General features: G+C 43.6%; 8 non-coding genes and 1 pseudogene across 8 annotated transcripts; all 9 read left to right on the forward strand.

The window, feature by feature from the left end:
- The first annotated feature begins 845 nt into the window (after nt 1-845).
- Nucleotides 846-1,036, forward strand: LOC141250154 (U2 spliceosomal RNA). The gene has a single exon (XR_012312498.1). It is a non-coding gene; the product is annotated as a U2 spliceosomal RNA (small nuclear RNA).
- Nucleotides 1,037-2,160: 1,124 nt separating this feature from the next.
- LOC141250155 (U2 spliceosomal RNA) lies at nt 2,161-2,351 on the forward strand. Its single transcript, XR_012312499.1, has one exon. It is a non-coding gene; the product is annotated as a U2 spliceosomal RNA (small nuclear RNA).
- Nucleotides 2,352-3,471: 1,120 nt separating this feature from the next.
- LOC141250156 (U2 spliceosomal RNA) lies at nt 3,472-3,662 on the forward strand. Its single transcript, XR_012312500.1, has one exon. It is a non-coding gene; the product is annotated as a U2 spliceosomal RNA (small nuclear RNA).
- A 6,113-nt stretch (nt 3,663-9,775) lies between these two features.
- Nucleotides 9,776-9,960, forward strand: LOC141250168 (U2 spliceosomal RNA). The gene has a single exon (XR_012312511.1). It is a non-coding gene; the product is annotated as a U2 spliceosomal RNA (small nuclear RNA).
- A 1,121-nt stretch (nt 9,961-11,081) lies between these two features.
- LOC141250157 (U2 spliceosomal RNA) lies at nt 11,082-11,272 on the forward strand. Its single transcript, XR_012312501.1, has one exon. It is a non-coding gene; the product is annotated as a U2 spliceosomal RNA (small nuclear RNA).
- A 6,143-nt stretch (nt 11,273-17,415) lies between these two features.
- Nucleotides 17,416-17,586, forward strand: LOC141250170 (U2 spliceosomal RNA; annotated as a pseudogene).
- A 1,118-nt stretch (nt 17,587-18,704) lies between these two features.
- Nucleotides 18,705-18,895, forward strand: LOC141250158 (U2 spliceosomal RNA). The gene has a single exon (XR_012312502.1). It is a non-coding gene; the product is annotated as a U2 spliceosomal RNA (small nuclear RNA).
- A 1,121-nt stretch (nt 18,896-20,016) lies between these two features.
- Nucleotides 20,017-20,207, forward strand: LOC141250159 (U2 spliceosomal RNA). The gene has a single exon (XR_012312503.1). It is a non-coding gene; the product is annotated as a U2 spliceosomal RNA (small nuclear RNA).
- Nucleotides 20,208-21,328: 1,121 nt separating this feature from the next.
- Nucleotides 21,329-21,519, forward strand: LOC141250161 (U2 spliceosomal RNA). The gene has a single exon (XR_012312505.1). It is a non-coding gene; the product is annotated as a U2 spliceosomal RNA (small nuclear RNA).
- The last annotated feature ends 508 nt before the right edge of the window (nt 21,520-22,027 follow it).

Raw genomic sequence — 22,027 nt, forward strand, 5'->3', positions numbered from 1 at the left:
AAGCATTTTGGAGCTTTCACCTAAATAACTACAGGTGGTGAGATAAGCTGCACAATATAATTGACCTTTCAGTATATTGTTGCACACACACCATCTATTTAGCAAATGCCCTTGTTATCAACAGCAGCCTTTTAAACTCACCTGAGCTAACAGGTATGTGCGCTGGTTACTCTGCTGCGCTTAAAATGTCTTTTTTGGTTTGCTACAATGCCTTTTCTGAAACGTTGTCTCCCTCTGCTGGAACACTGACTTCTTTCATTTAATGCCTGCAGACTATAAAAGAGAACCCAACCCAAAAAGTTTGGTTGATTAGTCTGTGGCATTCTGTTAAACTGTTGCTTATGGCGGTCTCTGTGAGCTTCTCAGCGACATTCAGCCAGCCAGGTATCCTGCCTGCAGTAGATGGAATGTGGCAATGGAACGCTGGCTGCGCGTGTCATAATAGGCTCTGAGCCTTTATATACCTGTGCACAGCAGCAGCCACCTTCAGTCTGCTGCTGGACAGCCAGCAGCAGCAGCAGGAGAGGTATGTAATCAGCAGCCCTCCTGCTAAGGGTAGACAGCTGCTCGTTCCACCCCACCCCCCGCCTTAATTGGTTCTCCTCCCTTCCAACGGTGTTGAGGCGGGTGGGAACAGCAGGGGGTGAAGGTGCTGTGTTTAAAGAGGTGGAGTTATGCAGATCTAAAACGCGTGGATTGCAGCAGCAGCAAGCCGAAAAGTGCAGGCATGTAAGGGATCTAGAGGTTGACAACATGTCTTCTTAACGGGAGTCCAGGAGCTCATCTCCACAAATGGACTTTTCAGGATCCTTGGGTGGCTCCGTAGTTTGAAACCAATTCTGGTTATCGCTTCTCGGCCTTTTGGCTAAGATCAAGTGTAGTATCTGTTCTTATCAGTTTAATATCTGATACGTCCCCTATCTGGGGACCATATATTAAATGGATTTTTAGAACAGGGAGATGGAAAAAGAGCTTGCTCTGTCCACTCCACGCATTGACCTGGTATTGCAGTATCTCCAGGACCGGTGCACCCCTTCTTTAATGCAGTTTCTAAAATCAGAAAGAATTGAATTCAATGTTTTTTGTTCATTTTGCTTGTTTGTCGGATTTTGGGATGGACTCTTTGGCTTTGCTTTTCTTCTCCTCATTGGATTTTTCATGTTCAAAGTTGCAGAAGCCAGATTACAAGCTCATTTTGGTTCAACTTCAGCAACTGTGCATTGCATTGCCATGTAATGTAATGAAATGCTATCTTTCTAGCTCTCCCTTTTTACTTCCTTTTGGATAAACAGACATATTAGGCAAGCATTTTGGAGCTTTCACCTAAATAACTACAGGTGGTGAGATAAGCTGCACAATATAATTGACCTTTCAGTATATTGTTGCACACACACCATCTATTTAGCAAATGCCCTTGTTATCAACGGCAGCCTTTTAAACTCACCTGAGCTAACAGGTATGTGCGCTGGTTACTCTGCTGCGCTTAAAATTTCTTTTTTGGTTTGCTACAATGCCTTTTCTGAAACGTTGTCTCCCTCTGCTGGAACACTGACTTCTTTCATTTAATGCCTGCAGACTATAAAAGAGAACCCAACCCAAAAAGTTTGGTTGATTAGTCTGTGGCATTCTGTTAAACTGTTGCTTATGGCGGTCTCGGTGAGCTTCTCAGCGACATTCAGCCAGCCAGGTATCCTGCCTGCAGTAGATGGAATGTGGCAATGGAACGCTGGCTGCGCATGTCATAATAGGCTCTGAGCCTTTATATACCTGTGCACAGCAGCAGCCACCTTCAGTCTGCTGCTGGACAGCCAGCAGCAGCAGCAGCAGCAGCAGCAGGAGAGGTATGTAATCAGCAGCCCTCCTGCTAAGGGTAGACAGCTGCTCGTTCCACCCCACCCCCCGCCTTAATTGGTTCTCCTCCCTTCCAACGGTGTTGAGGCGGGTGGGAACAGCAGGGGGTGAAGGTGCTGTGTTTAAAGAGGTGGAGTTATGCAGATCTAAAACGCGTGGATTGCAGCAGCAGCAAGCCGAAAAGTGCAGGCATGTAAGGGATCTAGAGGTTGACAACATGTCTTCTTAACGGGAGTCCAGGAGCTCATCTCCACAAATGGACTTTTCAGGATCCTTGGGTGGCTCCGTAGTTTGAAACCAATTCTGGTTATCGCTTCTCGGCCTTTTGGCTAAGATCAAGTGTAGTATCTGTTCTTATCAGTTTAATATCTGATACGTCCCCTATCTGGGGACCATATATTAAATGGATTTTTAGAACAGGGAGATGGAAAAAGAGCTTGCTCTGTCCACTCCACGCATTGACCTGGTATTGCAGTATCTCCAGGACCGGTGCACCCCTTCTTTAATGCAGTTTCTAAAATCAGAAAGAATTGAATTCAATGTTTTTTGTTCATTTTGCTTGTTTGTCGGATTTTGGGATGGACTCTTTGGCTTTGCTTTTCTTCTCCTCATTGGATTTTTCATGTTCAAAGTTGCAGAAGCCAGATTACAAGCTCATTTTGGTTCAACTTCAGCAACTGTGCATTGCATTGCCATGTAATGTAATGAAATGCTATCTTTCTAGCTCTCCCTTTTTACTTCCTTTTGGATAAACAGACATATTAGGCAAGCATTTTGGAGCTTTCACCTAAATAACTACAGGTGGTGAGATAAGCTGCACAATATAATTGACCTTTCAGTATATTGTTGCACACACACCATCTATTTAGAAAATGCCCTTGTTATCAACAGCAGCCTTTTAAACTCACCTGAGCTAACAGGTATGTGCGCTGGTTACTCTGCTGCGCTTAAAATTTCTTTTTTGGTTTGCTACAATGTCTTTTCTGAAACGTTGTCTCCCTCTGCTGGAACACTGACTTCTTTCATTTAATGCCTGCAGACTATAAAAGAGAACCCAACCCAAAAATTTGGTTGATTAGTCTGTGGCATTCTGTTAAACTGTTGCTTATGGCGGTCTCTGTGAGCTTCTCAGCGACATTCAGCCAGCCAGGTATCCTGCCTGCAGTAGATGGAATGTGGCAATGGAACGCTGGCTGCGCGTGTCATAATAGGCTCTGAGCCTTTATATACCTGTGCACAGCAGCAGCCACCTTCAGTCTGCTGCTGGACAGCCAGCAGCAGCAGCAGCAGCAGCAGGAGAGGTATGTAATCAGCAGCCCTCCTGCTAAGGGTAGACAGCTGCTCGTTCCACCCCACCCCCCGCCTTAATTGGTTCTCCTCCCTTCCAACGGTGTTGAGGCGGGTGGGAACAGCAGGGGGTGAAGGTGCTGTGTTTAAAGAGGTGGAGTTATGCAGATCTAAAACGCGTGGATTGCAGCAGCAGCAAGCCGAAAAGTGCAGGCATGTAAGGGATCTAGAGGTTGACAACATGTCTTCTTAACGGGAGTCCAGGAGCTCATCTCCACAAATGGACTTTTCAGGATCCTTGGGTGGCTCCGTAGTTTGAAACCAATTCTGGTTATCGCTTCTCGGCCTTTTGGCTAAGATCAAGTGTAGTATCTGTTCTTATCAGTTTAATATCTGATACGTCCCCTATCTGGGGACCATATATTAAATGGATTTTTAGAACAGGGAGATGGAAAAAGAGCTTGCTCTGTCCACTCCACGCATTGACCTGGTATTGCAGTATCTCCAGGACCGGTGCACCCCTTCTTTAATGCAGTTTCTAAAATCAGAAAGAATTGAATTCAATGTTTTTTGTTCATTTTGCTTGTTTGTCGGATTTTGGGATGGACTCTTTGGCTTTGCTTTTCTTCTCCTCATTGGATATTTCATGTTCAAAGTTGCAGAAGCCAGATTACAAGCTCCTTTTGGTTCAACTTCAGCAACTGTGCATTGCATTGCCATGTAATGTAATGAAATGCTATCTTTCTAGCTCTCCCTTTTTACTTCCTTTTGGATAAACAGACATATTAGGCAAGCATTTTGGAGCTTTCACCTAAATAACTACAGGTGGTGAGATAAGCTGCACAATATAATTGACCTTTCAGTATATTGTTGCACACACACCATCTATTTAGCAAATGCCCTTGTTATCAACAGCAGCCTTTTAAACTCACCTGAGCTAACAGGTATGTGCGCTGGTTACTCTACTGCGCTTAAAATTTCTTTTTTGGTTTGCTACAATGCCTTTTCTGAAACGTTGTCTCCCTCTGCTGGAACACTGACTTCTTTCATTTAATGCCTGCAGACTATAAAAGAGAACCCAACCCAAAAAGTTTGGTTGATTAGTCTGTGGCATTCTGTTAAACTGTTGCTTATGGCGGTCTCTGTGAGCTTCTCAGCGACATTCAGCCAGCCAGGTATCCTGCCTGCAGTAGATGGAATGTGGCAATGGAACGCTGGCTGCGCGTGTCATAATAGGCTCTGAGCCTTTATATACCTGTGCACAGCAGCAGCCACCTTCAGTCTGCTGCTGGACAGCCAGCAGCAGCAGCAGCAGCAGGAGAGGTATGTAATCAGCAGCCCTCCTGCTAAGGGTAGACAGCTGCTCGTTCCACCCCACCCCCCGCCTTAATTGGTTCTCCTCCCTTCCAACGGTGTTGAGGCGGGTGGGAACAGCAGGGGGTGAAGGTGCTGTGTTTAAAGAGGTGGAGTTATGCAGATCTAAAACGCGTGGATTGCAGCAGCAGCAAGCCGAAAAGTGCAGGCATGTAAGGGATCTAGAGGTTGACAACATGTCTTCTTAACGGGAGTCCAGGAGCTCATCTCCACAAATGGACTTTTCAGGATCCTTGGGTGGCTCCGTAGTTTGAAACCAATTCTGGTTATCGCTTCTCGGCCTTTTGGCTCAGATCAAGTGTCTGGACATCAGGTTCCTTGAGTGCTAGCCCTCGGCCTTCCAGCATCGCCACTCCGGTGGCTTAAGCTGGATGCTGCTATAGGGGGAGAGTGAGGAGGAAACGGGAAGGCGATTTCCGTGGCTGACTATGGGAGTCAAGCTGAAATTTGCTGGGACCGGGGACCCCCGGGTCAAGAATGGATTTCGCATTGAGATTTCCGAGGAGAAGAAGGGACATTTTTCCATGTCCTACCTGGTGAATGCCATCTTCTATGAAGCATTGAAGATTAAGAAGTCGGACATTCTTTGCCTGCAGGAATTTAGAAGTCATGGAAGGTATGTGCTGGTTCTTTCTACTATGGCTGCTTGCCAAAATCTTTATAGAACCTTGAAAGGCCATACTGAGAACTCCCTCCTAGATGGACTCACTTTTACTGTCCTCTATTCAAAGGGGGATGTTCCTGTTGTTGTGTTTATGCACAATCCCTTTATCCCCCAGGAGGACATTACTGTATTCTTGAGGAGGCATTGTACTTATGTGCATTTTTCCCACAAGATCTCGAATGAAGAAGGCTTGTGGACTGGCAAATACAAGTACTTTGTTCGTTTTGCTACAGACCCCGAGGGGCCAGGGGGCATACATTATCCTCCTATGAGTTTCTCTATTGGGAGAGACACTGGTTTCTTGTACTTTCCTGATGCTCCTTTTTTCTGCAGAAGATGTAACAAGTATGGTCATGTCCAGGAGTCCTGCAGGTATCCGCCAACCTGCAGGAGGTGTAACACGTCTGGTCATATGGCGAAAGACTGCAAAAACCAGGTAAAGTGTGATGCTTGTGGTGAGGAGGGGCATGTTCTTAGGCAGTGTCAAGCTAGAACCACTCCTAAGTCTTTTGCTCAAGTGGTCGCGGAGGGGCCTGCTGTTCCTTCGACTTCTACTAGGGTTCCACAAGGTCCCCTTCCGGATGTCGGGGAGGCAACTGCTCCCCAAGAGGAAGAGGATGGCACTCAGATGGACGACATATTTGAAGATGCCCAGCTTCAGCCTCCTGCGTCAGGAGGCTTTGACATGGTGATTCCAGAGGTGATGTCACCTTTCCCTCCCCAGTTTGGTGTCCGTGGTGAGGGGGAAATGGACTTGTCCAATTCTCCTGTCATATCTTGGTGCAATACTGCTTCAGAGGAGATCGGGGGCGGTGGCCAAGGGGACTTGTCTGCTGTCCGTTTCTCTGATGAGGAGGATCCTGATGTGGTCAAGAAGAAGCCAAGGACTGAGTGTTCATCCATTGCTGCCGTGTGTGATAGCCCGGTGGACTCTCGTGCTTACCCGTCAGATGTATTTTCTCCTGACATTGTTACATTTGGCATTCAGCCAGATGGTAATAGCTTTGCTTTGCTTGATGAAGGTTGAGTTGATGTTTTCTTTCTTTTTTTTTCAGGTTATGTGTGATCCCCTTTAGTTATGCCGCATCATTCTGGATGGGACATTGTGTCCCTTAATGTTAGGCAAATTAGATCTGTTACCCGAAGAACAACAGTTCTGGATTATCTAAAGGGTTTGAGTGTAGATGTCTATTGTCTACAAGAGTGTGGGATTACTGAATCTCCAGGGGATAAGGACTGGCCTTATGGCCAGTATGTTTGGTCGGGGTCCAGCTTTAACAAAAATGATGGTGTGGGGATTTTAGTTGGTAATAAGAATATTACTATTGATAGTTACACGGTTGTGGAGGTGGGTCGCTGCATTATTGTTTTTTTGAGTTATAGGGGGTGGAAGGTTAGAATGATTAATTTATATTGTCCTACTAAAAAAGAGGAGCGGCTTGCTCTTCTTGAGAAATTGAGTTTTTTTCTCCCTGGAAAAATTCCTACAGTTTTTGTTGGTGACTGTAATTGTGTCACAGAAGGTAATGTGGACATTACGGGAAAAAAGTTATCTCAACTTATTTCTGATTTTTCTTTCTTAGACGCTGCAATACTTGAGTATGGCATTCCACCACCGCCTACATATTATGCTGACCGTGGTAATATTTCATCGAGGATAGATAGGATGTTATTTTCCAAAAATATAGTTTGTTCAAGTTATGTTCAACATAAGGTACCTTTTTCTGATCATGAGTGTTTGCGTGGAGTTTTTAGTGCGAATGGGGACATGGTGTTTGGGGGTGGGGTTTGGAAATTGAATACGAGGTTGTTGGAGGATGAGGAGGTGATGAGTGAGTTGGAGAAAAGGTATGCAAGTTGGAGGTGGCGTAAGCGTGATTTTGGTAGTGTGCTTGAATGGTGGGATTGGGTGAAATTACAGTTAAAAACTTTCTTTAAAAAATGGGGCTACAAAAAAGCTGCCAGATATCGTAATAGATTTAATGACTTAAGTAGACGGATTGATTGGTTGCGTGGGTGTGTTAGGAAAGGAATGGATATGTCTGATCAGCTTGAGGTTGCTAAGAATGAGTTAAAATGTCTTCTGGATGAAAAAGGTAAAGAGATTATTTACCGTACCAAGTTAGAGCATTTGGAAAAGAATGAAAAGTGCACCAGGTACTTTTTTAAAAAAATGAATGGAAGGAAGTTGGATTTGAGTGAAGTGGTAGGTGAAGCTGGATCTAGTGTGGTTGGGAAGAATGTGTTGAATGAGGTGAATGGCTTCTATAGTAAGTTGTACGATGAGAAATGGATTGATCCTGGACTTGTGTCGCATGTATTGAGTGGTATGGAGAAGAGACTTGGTTCGGATGAATGTGATGCTTTGTGTGAGGATGTTATTTTGGATGAGGTGAGGAATGTTGTTATGAGTGCTAAAAAGAATAAGACGCCTGGGAAGGATGGGTTGCCTGTGGAGCTGTATGTGAAAGCTTGGGAGTTTTTGGGTAAGGACTTGACTGAGGTTTGTAGGTATATGTGGATGAATGGTGTTTTGTGTGACAGTATGAAAGAGGGTATAGTGGTTCTTGTGTTTAAGAAGGGTGAGAAAAAGCGTTTGGAGAACTGGAGACCCATATCATTGCTTAACGCTGATTATAAGGTCTACAGTAAATTGTTAGCAAATCGTATGCGTGAGGTGATTGGTAGGGTTGTGGAGGATGACCAAGTGTGTGCCGTGCCTGGTCGGAGTATAAGTGATAATTTGTTATTGTTAAGGGATATGCTTGGGGATTGTAAGACTAGAAAGCAGAAGTGTATGGTGTTAGCAATTGATTTCGAAAAGGCTTTTGATAGAGTTTCGCATGTGTTTCTGTTTAAAGTATTGGAGAGGATGGGTTTCCCTAGGGTTTTTCTGAATGGAGTTAAGTCTTTATATGATTATGTGTCAAGTGAGTTTTTAGTGAATGGATGGTTGTCTGACAAAGTGATGATTAGGTCTGGTGTAAGACAGGGGTGCCCTATGTCCCCTGTCTTGTTTGTATGTGTGATTGAGCCTTTGCTGTGTTTAGTGAGACGTGAGAAAATGATGAGAGGATTGTTAGTGCCTGGGAGTGGTGGTAAGCATGTGAAGGTGTTAGGTTACATGGATGATGTTGTGATGGTGAGTGAAAGTATGGCTTCAATGAGTAGGGTGAGGTTGCTTTTGGATTTTTTCTGTGGTGCATCAGGTTTTAGAGTTAACTGGACTAAGTGTAGTTTCAAATGCTTTGGAGATGACAGTATTCGTATGGAAGGTGTTAAGTATGAGGAGAGTGCAATTAAGGTTTTAGGGGTATTTTTCAATGATGATCTGAAAGGAAATGAGAGTTGGGACGAGTGTGGTATGCGTGTTGAGCGAAAATTGAATTTTTGGAGAATGAGAGATCTTTCTTTGCGGGGCAAAGTTCTAGTTATCAAAGCAGTGATCTTACCCATTCTGCTTTTTGTGGCCATAATTTTTCCATCCCCTTTTAGGAAAGTGAAGAGAGTTGAGAAAATGATTTTTTCCTTTTTCTGGTGCAGCAAGATGGAGAAGCTGAAGAGGGAAAGCCTTTATAAGGCCTGCCAGCATGGTGGTTTGGGATTTCCTAATGTTGAGGTTTTTTTAGGGCTCCATTATATTAAGACGATTGTGGTATTGTTGGGTAAAGGTAATAAGGGTGCATGTATGGCAAGTTATTCTGCAGGATGGATGTTGTATGGGTTAGGTTGGAGAAAGAGGGATGCGAGAGTGCCTGTGTCTTTTAAGTGTCCGGTGTGGTATGAGGTGATTGAGAAGTTTGTCAAGAAGTATGATTTGCTGAGTGTGCCGGTGGATGAGTTTAGAATGACTAAGAGGGTGTATAGGAAATTGTGTGCAAATGAGGTCGAGTCTAATATTGTTGGTTTGAGAGGGAATGAGGTTGCGGATGCTTGGAGAAAGTTGGGTATGTATGGGATGTCCAACAAACAGAAGGATGTAGTGTGGATGGCGTTTCACAATATTCTTCCAGTGAGAGACGTTCAAAAGAAGAGAGGTTTGATTAGGTCGGATGTTTGTCCAAGAGATGGATGTAATGGTTGTGAGACGGTTATGCATCTGATGTGGAATTGTGATTTTGCGCAAGACGTGTGGAAATGTGTAGGGGGGTTGTGTAGGAGTTTGGCAGGAGTGACTTTTGTGGATTGGCGTGTGGTTATGTTTGGTATTGGTGCAAGTGGACGTGTAAAGGAGAGAGTTTTGTGGTTAATTATGGCTTGTGTGTTAGAAAGTTTGTGGGATGTGAGGAATCTTTGTGTATTTAAAAGGAAATCAATTACAGTAAATGAATGTATTAGGATTATTCTTTCTAGGCTATTTTTGATTTACAAGATGGATAGTAGTAGCGGTGGTGGAACAGATGCCGAGGGAATATGGAAATTTAAAAAGTGGAGGCATATTGTAAAATTTCAGTGATCTTTTGGTTTATATTAATAAGATGTTCTTCTTTCTGTAATATTAGGTTACTTTATGCTTAATAAATATGGCCATGATGATGAGAAGTTTTTTTTTGCAACAGTTTTGGTATATCCTACTGATTTGCTATAAAACTAACCTGAATGGTTTAAAAAAAAAAAAAAAAAAAAAAAAATCTGTTCTTATCAGTTTAATATCTGATACGTCCCCTATCTGGGGACCATATATTAAATGGATTTTTTGAACAGGGAGATGGAAAAAGAGCTTGCTCTGTCCACTCCACGCATTGACCTGGTATTGCAGTATCTCCAGGACCGGTGCACCCCTTCTTTAATGCAGTTTCTAAAATCAGAAAGAATTGAATTCAATGTTTTTTGTTCATTTTGCTTGTTTGTCGGATTTTGGGATGGACTCTTTGGCTTTGCTTTTCTTCTCCTCATTGGATTTTTCATGTTCAAAGTTGCAGAAGCCAGATTACAAGCTCATTTTGGTTCAACTTCAGCAACTGTGCATTGCATTGCCATGTAATGTAATGAAATGCTATCTTTCTAGCTCTCCCTTTTTACTTCCTTTTGGATAAACAGACATATTAGGCAAGCATTTTGGAGCTTTCACCTAAATAACTACAGGTGGTGAGATAAGCTGCACAATATAATTGACCTTTCAGTATATTGTTGCACACACACCATCTATTTAGCAAATGCCCTTGTTATCAACAGCAGCCTTTTAAACTCACCTGAGCTAACAGGTATGTGCGCTGGTTACTCTGCTGCGCTTAAAATTTCTTTTTTGGTTTGCTACAATGCCTTTTCTGAAACGTTGTCTCCCTCTGCTGGAACACTGACTTCTTTCATTTAATGCCTGCAGACTATAAAAGAGAACCCAACCCAAAAAGTTTGGTTGATTAGTCTGTGGCATTCTGTTAAACTGTTGCTTATGGCGGTCTCTGTGAGCTTCTCAGCGACATTCAGCCAGCCAGGTATCCTGCCTGCAGTAGATGGAATGTGGCAATGGAACGCTGGCTGCGCGTGTCATAATAGGCTCTGAGCCTTTATATACCTGTGCACAGCAGCAGCCACCTTCAGTCTGCTGCTGGACAGCCAGCAGCAGCAGCAGCAGCAGCAGGAGAGGCATGTAATCAGCAGCCCTCCTGCTAAGGGTAGACAGCTGCTCGTTCCACCCCACCCCCCGCCTTAATTGGTTCTCCTCCCTTCCAACGGTGTTGAGGCGGGTGGGAACAGCAGGGGGTGAAGGTGCTGTGTTTAAAGAGGTGGAGTTATGCAGATCTAAAACGCGTGGATTGCAGCAGCAGCAAGCCGAAAAGTGCAGGCATGTAAGGGATCTAGAGGTTGACAACATGTCTTCTTAACGGGAGTCCAGGAGCTCATCTCCACAAATGGACTTTTCAGGATCCTTGGGTGGCTCCGTAGTTTGAAACCAATTCTGGTTATCGCTTCTCGGCCTTTTGGCTAAGATCAAGTGTAGTATCTGTTCTTATCAGTTTAATATCTGATACGTCCCCTATCTGGGGACCATATATTAAATGGATTTTTAGAACAGGGAGATGGAAAAAGAGCTTGCTCTGTCCACTCCACGCATTGACCTGGTATTGCAGTATCTCCAGGACCGGTGCACCCCTTCTTTAATGCAGTTTCTAAAATCAGAAAGAATTGAATTCAATGTTTTTTGTTCATTTTGCTTGTTTGTCAGATTTTGGGATGGACTCTTTGGCTTTGCTTTTCTTCTCCTCATTGGATTTTTCATGTTCAAAGTTGCAGAAGCCAGATTACAAGCTCATTTTGGTTCAACTTCAGCAACTGTGCATTGCATTGCCATGTAATGTAATGAAATGCTATCTTTCTAGCTCTCCCTTTTTACTTCCTTTTGGATAAACAGACATATTAGGCAAGCATTTTGGAGCTTTCACCTAAATAACTACAGGTGGTGAGATAAGCTGCACAATATAATTGACCTTTCAGTATATTGTTGCACACACACCATCTATTTAGCAAATGCCCTTGTTATCAACAGCAGCCTTTTAAACTCACCTGAGCTAACAGGTATGTGCGCTGGTTACTCTGCTGCGCTTAAAATTTCTTTTTTGGTTTGCTACAATGCCTTTTCTGAAACGTTGTCTCCCTCTGCTGGAACACTGACTTCTTTCATTTAATGCCTGCAGACTATAAAAGAGAACCCAACCCAAAAAGTTTGGTTGATTAGTCTGTGGCATTCTGTTAAACTGTTGCTTATGGCGGTCTCTGTGAGCTTCTCAGCGACATTCAGCCAGCCAGGTATCCTGCCTGCAGTAGATGGAATGTGGCAATGGAACGCTGGCTGCGCGTGTCATAATAGGCTCTGAGCCTTTATATACCTGTGCACAGCAGCAGCCACCTTCAGTCTGCTGCTGGACAGCCAGCAGCAGCTACAGCAGCAGCAGGAGAGGTATGTAATCAGCAGCCCTCCTGCTAAGGGTAGACAGCTGCTCGTTCCACCCCACCCCCCGCCTTAATTGGTTCTCCTCCCTTCCAACGGTGTTGAGGCGGGTGGGAACAGCAGGGGGTGAAGGTGCTGTGTTTAAAGAGGTGGAGTTATGCAGATCTAAAACGCGTGGATTGCAGCAGCAGCAAGCCGAAAAGTGCAGGCATGTAAGGGATCTAGAGGTTGACAACATGTCTTCTTAACGGGAGTCCAGGAGCTCATCTCCACAAATGGACTTTTCAGGATCCTTGGGTGGCTCCGTAGTTTGAAACCAATTCTGTTTATCGCTTCTCGGCCTTTTGGCTAAGATCAAGTGTCTGGACATCAGGTTCCTTGAGTGCTAGCCCTCGGCCTTCCAGCATCGCCACTCCGGTGGCTTAAGCTGGATGCTGCTATAGGGGGAGAGTGAGGAGGAAACGGGAAGGCGATTTCCGTGGCTGACTATGGGAGTCAAGCTGAAATTTGCTGGGACCGGGGACCCCCGGGTCAAGAATGGATTTCGCATTGAGATTTCCGAGGAGAAGAAGGGACATTTTTCCATGTCCTACCTGGTGAATGCCATCTTCTATGAAGCATTGAAGATTAAGAAGTCGGACATTCTTTGCCTGCAGGAATTTAGAAGTCATGGAAGGTATGTGCTGGTTCTTTCTACTATGGCTGCTTGCCAAAATCTTTATAGAACCTTGAAAGGCCATACTGAGAACTCCCTCCTAGATGGACTCACTTTTACTGTCCTCTATTCAAAGGGGGATGTTCCTGTTGTTGTGTTTATGCACAATCCCTTTATCCCCCAGGAGGACATTACTGTATTCTTGAGGAGGCATTGTACTTATGTGCATTTTTCCCACAAGATCTCGAATGAAGAAGGCTTGTGGACTGGCAAATACAAGTACTTTGTTCGTTTTGCTACAGACCCTGAGGGGCCAGGGGGCATACATTATCCTCCTATGTGTTTCTCTATTGGGAGAGACACTGGTTTCTTGTACTTTCCTGATGCTCCTTTTTTCTGCAGAAGATGTAACAAGTATGGTCATGTCCAGGAGTCCTGCAGGTATCCGCCAACCTGCAGGAGGTATAACACGTCTGGTCATATGGCGAAAGACTGCAAGAACCAGGTAAAGTGTGATGTTTGTGGTGAGGAGGGGCATGTTCTTAGGCAGTGTCAAGCTAGAACCACTCCTAAGTCTTTTGCTCAAGTGGTCGCGGAGGGGCCTGCTGTTCCTTCGACTTCTACTAGGGTTCCACAAGGTCCCCTTCCGGATGTCGGGGAGGCAACTGCTCCCCAAGAGGAAGAGGATGGCACTCAGATGGACGACATATTTGAAGATGCCCAGCTTCAGCCTCCTGCGTCAGGAGGCTTTGACATGGTGATTCCTGAGGTGATGTCACCTTTCCCTCCCCAGTTTGTTGTCCGTGGTGAGGGGGAAATGGACTTGTCCAATTCTCCTGTCATATCTTGGTGCAATACTGCTTCAGAGGAGATCGGGGGCGGTGGCCAAGGGGACTTGTCTGCTGTCCGTTTCTCTGATGAGGAGGATCCTGATGTGGTCAAGAAGAAGCCAAGGACTGAGTGTTCATCCATTGCTGCCGTGTGTGATAGCCCGGTGGACTCTCGTGCTTACCCGTCAGATGTATTTTCTCCTGACATTGTTACATTTGGCATTCAGCCAGATGGTAATAGCTTTGCTTTTCTTGATGAAGGTTGAGTTGATGTTTTCTTTCTTTTTTTTTTCAGGTTATGTGTGATCCCCTTTATTTATGCCGCATCATTCTGGATGGGACATTGTGTCCCTTAATGTTAGGCAAATTAGATCTGTTACCCGAAGAACAACAGTTCTGGATTATCTAAAGGGTTTGAGTGCAGATGTCTATTGTCTACAAGAGTGTGGGATTACTGAATCTCCAGGGGATAAGGACTGGCCTTATGGCCAGTATGTTTGGTCGGGGTCCAGCTTTAACAAAAATGATGGTGTGGGGATTTTAGTTGGTAATAAGAATATTACTATTGATAGTTACACGGTTGTGGAGGTGGGTCGCTGCATTATTGTTTTTTTGAGTTATAGGGGGTGGAAGGTTAGAATGATTAATTTATATTGTCCTACTAAAAAAGAGGAGCGGCTTGCTCTTCTTGAGAAATTGAGTTTTTTTCTCCCTGGAAAAATTCCTACAGTTTTTGTTGGTGACTGTAATTGTGTCACAGAAGGTAATGTGGACATTACGGGAAAAAAGTTATCTCAACTTATTTCTGATTTTTCTTTCTTAGACGCTGCAATACTTGAGTATGGCATTCCACCACCGCCTACATATTATGCTGACCGTGGTAATATTTCATCGAGAATAGATAGGATGTTATTTTCCAAAAATATGGTTTGTTCAAGTTATGTTCAACATAAGGTACCTTTTTCTGATCATGAGTGTTTGCGTGGAGTTTTTAGTGCGAATGGGGACATGGTGTTTGGGGGTGGGGTTTGGAAATTGAATACGAGGTTGTTGGAGGATGAGGAGGTGATGAGTGAGTTGGAGAAAAGGTATGCAAGTTGGAGGTGGCGTAAGCGTGATTTTGGTAGTGTGCTTGAATGGTGGGATTGGGTGAAATTACAGTTAAAAACTTTCTTTAAAAAATGGGGCTACAAAAAAGCTGCCAGATATCGTAATAGATTTAATGACTTAAGTAGACGGATTGATTGGTTGCGTGGGTGTGTTAGGAAAGGAATGGATATGTCTGATCAGCTTGAGGTTGCTAAGAATGAGTTAAAATGTCTTCTGGATGAAAAAGGTAAAGAGATTATTTACCGTACCAAGTTAGAGCATTTGGAAAAGAATGAAAAGTGCACCAGGTACTTTTTTAAAAAAATGAATGGAAGGAAGTTGGATTTGAGTGAAGTGGTAGGTGAAGATGGATCTAGTGTGGTTGGGAAGAATGTGTTGAATGAGGTGAATGGCTTCTATAGTAAGTTGTACGATGAGAAATGGATTGATCCTGGACTTGTGTCGCATGTATTGAGTGGTATGGAGAAGAGACTTGGTTCGGATGAATGTGATGCTTTGTGTGAGGATGTTATTTTGGATGAGGTGAGGAATGTTGTTATGAGTGCTAAAAAGAATAAGACGCCTGGGAAGGATGGGTTGCCTGTGGAGCTGTATGTGAAAGCTTGGGAGTTTTTGGGTAAGGACTTGACTGAGGTTTGTAGGTATATGTGGATGAATGGTGTTTTGTGTGACAGTATGAAAGAGGGTATAGTGGTTCTTGTGTTTAAGAAGGGTGAGAAAAAGCGTTTGGAGAACTGGAGACCCATATCATTGCTTAACGCTGATTATAAGGTCTACAGTAAATTGTTAGCAAATCGTATGCGTGAGGTGATTGGTAGGGTTGTGGAGGATGACCAAGTGTGTGCCGTGCCTGGTCGGAGTATAAGTGATAATTTGTTATTGTTAAGGGATATGCTTGGGGATTGTAAGACTAGAAAGCAGAAGTGTATGGTGTTAGCAATTGATTTCGAAAAGGCTTTTGATAGAGTTTCGCATGTGTTTCTGTTTAAAGTATTGGAGAGGATGGGTTTCCCTAGGGTTTTTCTGAATGGAGTTAAGTCTTTATATGATTATGTGTCAAGTGAGTTTTTAGTGAATGGATGGTTGTCTGACAAAGTGATGATTAGGTCTGGTGTAAGACAGGGGTGCCCTATGTCCCCTGTCTTGTTTGTATGTGTGATTGAGCCTTTGCTGTGTTTAGTGAGACGTGAGAAAATGATGAGAGGATTGTTAGTGCCTGGGAGTGGTGGTAAGCATGTGAAGGTGTTAGGTTACATGGATGATGTTGTGATGGTGAGTGAAAGTATGGCTTCAATGAGTAGGGTGAGGTTGCTTTTGGATTTTTTCTGTGGTGCATCAGGTTTTAGAGTTAACTGGACTAAGTGTAGTTTCAAATGCTTTGGAGATGACAGTATTCGTATGGAAGGTGTTAAGTATGAGGAGAGTGCAATTAAGGTTTTAGGGGTATTTTTCAATGATGATCTGAAAGGAAATGAGAGTTGGGACGAGTGTGGTATGCGTGTTGAGCGAAAATTGAATTTTTGGAGAATGAGAGATCTTTCTTTGCGGGGCAAAGTTCTAGTTATCAAAGCAGTGATCTTACCCATTCTGCTTTTTGTGGCCATAATTTTTCCATCCCCTTTTAGGAAAGTGAAGAGAGTTGAGAAAATGATTTTTTCTTTTTTCTGGTGCAGCAAGATGGAGAAGCTGAAGAGGGAAAGCCTTTATAAGGCCTGCCAGCATGGTGGTTTGGGATTTCCTAATGTTGAGGTTTTTTTAGGGCTCCATTATATTAAGACGATTGTGGTATTGTTGGGTAAAGGTAATAAGGGTGCATGTATGGCAAGTTATTCTGCAGGATGGATGTTGTATGGGTTAGGTTGGAGAAAGAGGGATGCGAGAGTGCCTGTGTCTTTTAAGTGTCCGGTGTGGTATGAGGTGATTGAGAAGTTTGTCAAGAAGTATGATTTGCTGAGTGTGCCGGTGGATGAGTTTAGAATGACTAAGAGGGTGTATAGGAAATTGTGTGCAAATGAGGTCGAGTCTAATATTGTTGGTTTGAGAGGGAATGAGGTTGCGGATGCTTGGAGAAAGTTGGGTATGTATGGGATGTCCAACAAACAGAAGGATGTAGTGTGGATGGCGTTTCACAATATTCTTCCAGTGAGAGACGTTCAAAAGAAGAGAGGTTTGATTAGGTCGGATGTTTGTCCAAGAGATGGATGTAATGGTTGTGAGACGGTTATGCATCTGATGTGGGATTGTGATTTTGCGCAAGACGTGTGGAAATGTGTAGGGGGGTTGTGTAGGAGTTTGGCAGGAGTGACTTTTGTGGATTGGCGTGTGGTTATGTTTGGTATTGGTGCAAGTGGACGTGTAAAGGAGAGAGTTTTGTGGTTAATTATGGCTTGTGTGTTAGAAAGTTTGTGGGATGTGAGGAATCTTTGTGTATTTAAAAGGAAATCAATTACAGTAAATGAATGTATTAGGATTATTCTTTCTAGGCTATTTTTGATTTACAAGATGGATAGTAGTAGCGGTGGAGGAACAGATGCCGAGGGAATATGGAAATTTAAAAAGTGGAGGCATATTGTAAAATTTCAGTGATCTTTTGGTTTATATTAATAAGATGTTCTTCTTTCTGTAATATTAGGTTACTTTATGCTTAATAAATATGGCCATGATGATGAGAAGTTTTTTTGCAACAGTTTTGGTATATCCTACTGATTTGCTATAAAACTAACCTGAATGGTTTAAAAAAAAAAAAAAAAAAAAAAAAAAAAAAAAAAAAAAATCTGTTTTTATCAGTTTAATATCTGATACGTCCCCTATCTGGGGACCATATATTAAATGGATTTTTAGAACAGGGAGATGGAAAAAGAGCTTGCTCTGTCCACTCCACGCATTGACCTGGTATTGCAGTATCTCCAGGACCGGTGCACCCCTTCTTTAATGCAGTTTCTAAAATCAGAAAGAATTGAATTCAATGTTTTTTGTTCATTTTGCTTGTTTGTCGGATTTTGGGATGGACTCTTTGGCTTTGCTTTTCTTCTCCTCATTGGATTTTTCATGTTCAAAGTTGCAGAAGCCAGATTACAAGCTCATTTTGGTTCAACTTCAGCAACTGTGCATTGCATTGCCATGTAATGTAATGAAATGCTATCTTTCTAGCTCTCCCTTTTTACTTCCTTTTGGATAAACAGACATATTAGGCAAGCATTTTGGAGCTTTCACCTAAATAACTACAGGTGGTGAGATAAGCTGCACAATATAATTGACCTTTCAGTATATTGTTGCACACACACCATCTATTTAGCAAATGCCCTTGTTATCAACAGCAGCCTTTTAAACTCACCTGAGCTAACAGGTATGTGCGCTGGTTACTCTGCTGCGCTTAAAATTTCTTTTTTGGTTTGCTACAATGCCTTTTCTGAAACGTTGTCTCCCTCTGCTGGAACACTGACTTCTTTCATTTAATGCCTGCAGACTATAAAAGAGAACCCAACCCAAAAAGTTTGGTTGATTAGTCTGTGGCATTCTGTTAAACTGTTGCTTATGGCGGTCTCTGTGAGCTTCTCAGCGACATTCAGCCAGCCAGGTATCCTGCATGCAGTAGATGGAATGTGGCAATGGAACGCTGGCTGCGCGTGTCATAATAGGCTCTGAGCCTTTATATACCTGTGCACAGCAGCAGCCACCTTCAGTCTGCTGCTGGACAGCCAGCAGCAGCAGCAGCAGCAGGAGAGGTATGTAATCAGCAGCCCTCCTGCTAAGGGTAGACAGCTGCTCGTTCCACCCCAGCCCCCGCCTTAATTGGTTCTCCTCCCTTCCAACGATGTTGAGGCGGGTGGGAACAGCAGGGGGTGAAGGTGCTGTGTTTAAAGAGGTGGAGTTATGCAGATCTAAAACGCGTGGATTGCAGCAGCAGCAAGCCGAAAAGTGCAGGCATGTAAGGGATCTAGAGGTTGACAACATGTCTTCTTAACGGGAGTCCAGGAGCTCATCTCCACAAATGGACTTTTCAGGATCCTTGGGTGGCTCCGTAATTTGAAACCAATTCTGGTTATCGCTTCTCGGCCTTTTGGCTAAGATCAAGTGTAGTATCTGTTCTTATCAGTTTAATATCTGATACGTCCCCTATCTGGGGACCATATATTAAATGGATTTTTAGAACAGGGAGATGGAAAAAGAGCTTGCTCTGTCCACTCCACGCATTGACCTGGTATTGCAGTATCTCCAGGACCGGTGCACCCCTTCTTTAATGCAGTTTCTAAAATCAGAAAGAATTGAATTCAATGTTTTTTGTTCATTTTGCTTGTTTGTCGGATTTTGGGATGGACTCTTTGGCTTTGCTTTTCTTCTCCTCATTGGATTTTTCATGTTCAAAGTTGCAGAAGCCAGATTACAAGCTCATTTTGGTTCAACTTCAGCAACTGTGCATTGCATTGCCATGTAATGTAATGAAATGCTATCTTTCTAGCTCTCCCTTTTTACTTCCTTTTGGATAAACAGACATATTAGGCAAGCATTTTGGAGCTTTCACCTAAATAACTACAGGTGGTGAGATAAGCTGCACAATATAATTGACCTTTCAGTATATTGTTGCACACACACCATCTATTTAGCAAATGCCCTTGTTATCAACAGCAGCCTTTTAAACTCACCTGAGCTAACAGGTATGTGCGCTGGTTACTCTGCTGCGCTTAAAATTTCTTTTTTGGTTTGCTACAATGCCTTTTCTGAAACGTTGTCTCCCTCTGCTGGAACACTGACTTCTTTCATTTAATGCCTGCAGACTATAAAAGAGAACCCAACCCAAAAAGTTTGGTTGATTAGTCTGTGGCATTCTGTTAAACTGTTGCTTATGGCGGTCTCTGTGAGCTTCTCAGCGACATTCAGCCAGCCAGGTATCCTGCCTGCAGTAGATGGAATGTGGCAATGGAACGCTGGCTGCGCGTGTCATAATAGGCTCTGAGCCTTTATATACCTGTGCACAGCAGCAGCCACCTTCAGTCTGCTGCTGGACAGCCAGCAGCAGCAGCAGCAGCAGCAGGAGAGGTATGTAATCAGCAGCCCTCCTGCTAAGGGTAGACAGCTGCTCGTTCCACCCCACCCCCCGCCTTAATTGGTTCTCCTCCCTTCCAACGGTGTTGAGGCGGGTGGGAACAGCAGGGGGTGAAGGTGCTGTGTTTAAAGAGGTGGAGTTATGCAGATCTAAAACGCGTGGATTGCAGCAGCAGCAAGCCGAAAAGTGCAGGCATGTAAGGGATCTAGAGGTTGACAACATGTCTTCTTAACGGGAGTCCAGGAGCTCATCTCCACAAATGGACTTTTCAGGATCCTTGGGTGGCTCCGTAGTTTGAAACCAATTCTGGTTATCGCTTCTCGGCCTTTTGGCTAAGATCAAGTGTAGTATCTGTTCTTATCAGTTTAATATCTGATACGTCCCCTATCTGGGGACCATATATTAAATGGATTTTTAGAACAGGGAGATGGAAAAAGAGCTTGCTCTGTCCACTCCACGCATTGACCTGGTATTGCAGTATCTCCAGGACCGGTGCACCCCTTCTTTAATGCAGTTTCTAAAATCAGAAAGAATTGAATTCAATGTTTTTTGTTCATTTTGCTTGTTTGTCGGATTTTGGGATGGACTCTTTGGCTTTGCTTTTCTTCTCCTCATTGGATTTTTCATGTTCAAAGTTGCAGAAGCCAGATTACAAGCTCATTTTGGTTCAACTTCAGCAACTGTGCATTGCATTGCCATGTAATGTAATGAAATGCTATCTTTCTAGCTCTCCCTTTTCACTTCCTTTTGGATAAACAGACATATTAGGCAAGCATTTTGGAGCTTTCACCTAAATAACTACAGGTGGTGAGATAAGCTGCACAATATAATTGACCTTTCAGTATATTGTTGCACACACACCATCTATTTAGCAAATGCCCTTGTTATCAACAGCAGCCTTTTAAACTCACCTGAGCTAACAGGTATGTGCGCTGGTTACTCTGCTGCGCTTAAAATTTCTTTTTTGGTTTGCTACAATGCCTTTTCTGAAACGTTGTCTCCCTCTGCTGGAACACTGACTTCTTTCATTTAATGCCTGCAGACTATAAAAGAGAACCCAACCCAAAAAGTTTGGTTGATTAGTCTGTGGCATTCTGTTAAACTGTTGCTTATGGCGGTCTCTGTGAGCTTCTCAGCGACATTCAGCCAACCAGGTATCCTGCCTGCAGTAGATGGAATGTGGCAATGGAACGCTGGCTGCGCGTGTCATAATAGGCTCTGAGCCTTTATATACCTGTGCACAGCAGCAGCCACCTTCAGTCTGCTGCTGGACAGCCAGCAGCAGCAGCAGCAGCAGCAGGAGAGGTATGTAATCAGCAGCCCTCCTGCTAAGGGTAGACAGCTGCTCGTTCCACCCCACCCCCCGCCTTAATTGGTTCTCCTCCCTTCCAACGGTGTTGAGGCGGGTGGGAACAGCAGGGGGTGAAGGTGCTGTGTTTAAAGAGGTGGAGTTATGCAGATCTAAAACGCGTGGATTGCAGCAGCAGCAAGCCGAAAAGTGCAGGCATGTAAGGGATCTAGAGGTTGACAACATGTCTTCTTAACGGGAGTCCAGGAGCTCATCTCCACAAATGGACTTTTCAGGATCCTTGGGTGGCTCCGTAGTTTGAAACCAATTCTGGTTATCGCTTCTCGGCCTTTTGGCTAAGATCAAGTGTAGTATCTGTTCTTATCAGTTTAATATCTGATACGTCCCCTATCTGGGGACCATATATTAAATGGATTTTTAGAACAGGGAGATGGAAAAAGAGCTTGCTCTGTCCACTCCACGCATTGACCTGGTATTGCAGTATCTCCAGGACCGGTGCACCCCTTCTTTAATGCAGTTTCTAAAATCAGAAAGAATTGAATTCAATGTTTTTTGTTCATTTTGCTTGTTTGTCGGATTTTGGGATGGACTCTTTGGCTTTGCTTTTCTTCTCCTCATTGGATTTTTCATGTTCAAAGTTGCAGAAGCCAGATTACAAGCTCATTTTGGTTCAACTTCAGCAACTGTGCATTGCATTGCCATGTAATGTAATGAAATGCTATCTTTCTAGCTCTCCCTTTTTACTTCCTTTTGGATAAACAGACATATTAGGCAAGCATTTTGGAGCTTTCACCTAAATAACTACAGGTGGTGAGATAAGCTGCACAATATAATTGACCTTTCAGTATATTGTTGCACACACACCATCTATTTAGCAAATGCCCTTGTTATCAACAGCAGCCTTTTAAACTCACCTGAGCTAACAGGTATGTGCGCTGGTTACTCTGCTGCGCTTAAAATTTCTTTTTTGGTTTGCTACAATGCCTTTTCTGAAACGTTGTCTCCCTCTGCTGG

The sequence above is a fragment of the Phyllobates terribilis genome, unplaced genomic scaffold (genome assembly GCF_046119375.1).
Source record: "Phyllobates terribilis strain yellow unplaced genomic scaffold, ASM4611937v1 Scaffold_5419__1_contigs__length_51816, whole genome shotgun sequence".
NCBI classification, from domain to species: domain Eukaryota; kingdom Metazoa; phylum Chordata; class Amphibia; order Anura; family Dendrobatidae; genus Phyllobates; species Phyllobates terribilis.